We start from the raw sequence: 4057 nt of genomic DNA on the forward strand, positions 1-4057 counted from the left end.
CTCCCATTCTCTCTCTATTCTTCTCACACGGATAAAAATATTAAGGCAAAGTATTCATAACTTATACATAAAGGACGTTTGATTATGTTCGTTAGGTGTCTCTCGTTTAGAAGAGTTATTATTAAAAATACTCGCCACTTTAGTTTACCATTATGAGATTAGTAACTTAGCGCCTAAGTGTTAGCCTTATCGTTACTTAAATAGCTTTTACACATTAAAAAAGTCACGGATTGAATGCGTCCGCTCGTCCGTTCTCAAGCTCCGCAAATTTCTTTTTGTTCTTCGTCATCTTCCTTTCTTTCCTCTTTTTTTTTTTTTTTACGTTTTTTCTTTCCTTTTCTCGTACTTTCCTACGTACTACGTGCCCTCGCAGTCGAGTGTTCTCCGTCCATTATCGTTCATCATAAAGCCCAAATCGCGATGCGATTAACGATTGTTGAGAGTCTGAAATTTAATTCGCGCTGTTCATTGACCATTCGGATTTGCACCACTTGCAAAAAAATTTCGTACTAACGTGAGAAAAAAAATGCGAGTCTCGTCGTCGCCGCATTTATGTTTCCGTACGAAACTCGATCTTTGCCTTTCTCAAATTGCAATCGCAGCTCCGTTTGTTCGTGCTGCTCTTGTGGCGCGTTTGACTCGGTCGCGTTATTTTCCGCGACTAGTCTACGGTTAACCTTTGTTGACCCTGTACACTCGAGGGGGCTCAGTCGACCGGGGAAATTCAGGGCGACGTGTTCGTCGAGAGCGGGAGAGCTTTCACCGTCATTCACGGGGGAAACGTGCGAGGCGCGCCGTGAATTCGAGTCAAAAGCACCTCGAAATTCCTTCGAGCGCGAGAGAACTAATTTTTCGCCGTAATAACTCTTCCGTTCCACGATGTCATGTACAGACGCTCGGAATCTACGCGAGGATAGAACGGTCTAGTATTTTTCAAGACCCGATATAAAATTCCGATCCGTAAATAACATCGGCAGGTTCAGCAATATGACTTGTACGCTCTGCAATACGATGCAATAATGGTGCAAACGCGCTTCTGACGATATCGCGAGACATCGCGACTTTTCTTATTCTGAACCGGATACATCAATCCTATCCTGATAAAATATTTGTTATCTGTAATGCTGTTTTTATAGTATAATTCGTTTAATTATTATTATCAGTTTAATTAGTATATTTATATTCTCATAAAGTTAATATTTTTCATCTTTCTCATAGTCTTTGTTCAAGCAATATTAGCAGTAGTTTAATAGAAACATTAAAATTTTCTATGTACAAAATAAACGGAATATGAACAAATTTATAACTATTGATAATTTCTCTGTTTGACTGAATACGTATTTAATCATTCGAAAAATTGACTAGTACATAGACTTCTTTTAAGAATATCTCGAGATTATTAATCATTTGAATATCCTATCGAGATAACGATGATCCGTATAGATGAAATGAAGGATGTAAAAATTCAGAAAAGAAAGATTCGAGAGAGCTAGCCCCGTCAAATATCATTATTATACCATTTTGTATAATACCATTATAATACCATTTTAACATGTTTGTTGCATGGTTTTGCCTGACGCGCGCAAAATTCGCATTTTGCACGAGAGAGAGAAATATTCTTGGCGACCGTTCTTCCCTCCCAGATATCGGACAACCAGACTCGATACCGGATATCAAACGTCTCTCAAATCGTAACTTGAATAATTCGCGATCACATCGACGTCGCTCCAAACGAACGAGAACACTTGAAGCTCACTATAATCTTCCCTATAATCCCCTACATTTAACACGTCGAGATTGACAGTGAGTCGAGCGTCGATAATGTTAGTAGTAGTCAGTAGTAGTCAAGATCGACTGTATTATCACAAAGCACTTTCCAGTTTCTCACGTTTTTTTCTCACGCAGTGCGTCAAAATACACGAAAGTACATCGCGTCTTTTTAAAAGAATGTCTTTTTTTTTTTTTCTCTTTTGTTTTCTCTCATTTTCTTTAGAAGAAGAATCAACTAGGTAGAGCGATATTTCGTTTTCGAACTTCTGTCTAGATTAGAATACGATCGAAAAATATGTGCGAATTGATATCGACAAAGTTACTTTTATTGATCCCTCGTAAGCGCGCTCGCGATCTATCTTACGAAGTCATCGGCCATTTAATTCGATCGTTAGCGCATTCGCTTTTCGATTTTCCTTCGTCCTTCGGAAAGAGAACTCGGAACTTGAAATCCCTTGAAGCGTAATGATTAATATCGAGCGAGTTAAGAAGTAATCGACAGATCCTTTTAGGTCACAGGTCGAAAGAACGCGATACGATTTACAATCCCGCGGCTGTCGGCTGGCATTGGACAGTATATATCGCGATGAATAAGTACAGTGGTACGTCCATAATCTTATGATAAAATCATATCGAGAGAAAACAATTTCTATCATGCGATAATCCACCCACTCGATAATCAGATTCTCTTTTCCCCTACTGCAAAGTTTTTGTTTTAGAAACAAAAGATTGTTGGACTTGAGAAATTTTCACAAATTAGAATTCTCGGACACTTGTTTCCCCTTTCTTCGGCAGAGATTCCGTTGAAAAATACTGCCAAATAAATTAACGTACAAAGCTAAAATCTAATCGTAGATAAATCCTAGAGGTATAGAATACAGAAATACCACTATAAATTCATGCTTGTTACATATTATATATTGCACATTTATTGTAGTCATTATAGATAATGCTGCTTAATCGATCCCGTCACCATCGTGCGAATCACAAGGAAGTGTGGGATTACAGACCCAAGATAGCTTCAATAATCACTAGGAATCAAGACTCTCGCGGATTCAACTTATCGTCATATTCAATTGATCCTTAACCGACATTAACTTATAAGATCCTATTTGTAATGATTTCAAAAAAATTCATCATGTTATTGATATAAATTGTATTTCTAATTTTTTCCGTTTGCGGATCTACGAAATTTCATGGCCAATATTATCTACATCAATAACACATATGGATACACCAATATATAGATAAATCTTTGCATTGCATCGGTTAGAAGTTAATTAACGGCGAGGAACAACAAGACGACCGGAAAGAAGAGACTCTCTCCCTGTCCTGTTCTGAACAGAAATGATTGTATCGGAGTGCGACTGGCAACATCACTGCGCGTCTTTTTCCTTCGCGATAGATACTTAATATTTCTTTTCAAAACTCTCGTCTCGAGGTCGCAAGAACACAGAGAGAATCGCTGGGCGAAATTTGTACAGACCAGCGACGAGAGAGAGGCTATCGCTAGATAAAAATCTGTAGCAAAAAGCTACAAACGGCGCTCACGAAAGTCGATGACTAGGTGTATTTATCCGCGACTTCGTTCGCGATCGCATAACAGAATCGGCATGAGCGTGGCCAGTCTCGGTCTCCGACATATAGGCATGCAGTCGCACAGATTCTTGCATAACGCACAAGGTATAAGAAAATCAACCGATCGGAATCTCTTATTTCATGGGAAGGAAATACAGGCTTTGATCGGCGAATTTTCTTACGCATTACGTGTCAAGTGTTATGCAAAACTTTGTGCTGCCGCCCTATCTCTTCGATTTCTCATCCCTCCCCTTCCTCCAGTTTTACGAATTTATTTACTAAAACTGGCGTGCAAAACGCGCGCCCGGAAAACACGACGCCTCTTAGACAGGTGATTAGATAGTTGGCAGATATTACGACTGTCCAAGGTAAGCGAAACTAATGCACGAGAGAAGATAATGCGAAGTGATCTAGAAGAACGAGCGAAAGTCCAAGTGAAGTCCTTTGAGATACAGTCGTCGCTTGCACGATGCTGCAGCGAACGCAGAGATTCTCGGTCGCGAAACCGAAATTGACCGTCTGGCAATCCAGGTAATTTTCTACGGAGGATGATGAGCTCTCACGTTCTCACGTTACGGATAATGAGCTCGTAAATATTGTTGAATTTAGGTTTTACCATCTTCTCGGTTTACCATCTACTGACTTACATCATAAAACGTAGTGCTCACGTCAATACTTGGATTGCGGAGGGTTGTGATTGCATTGGGTG

This window comes from Trachymyrmex septentrionalis, unplaced genomic scaffold (genome assembly GCF_001594115.1).
Source record: "Trachymyrmex septentrionalis isolate Tsep2-gDNA-1 unplaced genomic scaffold, Tsep1.0 scaffold80, whole genome shotgun sequence".
Taxonomy (NCBI): Eukaryota; Metazoa; Arthropoda; class Insecta; order Hymenoptera; family Formicidae; genus Trachymyrmex; species Trachymyrmex septentrionalis.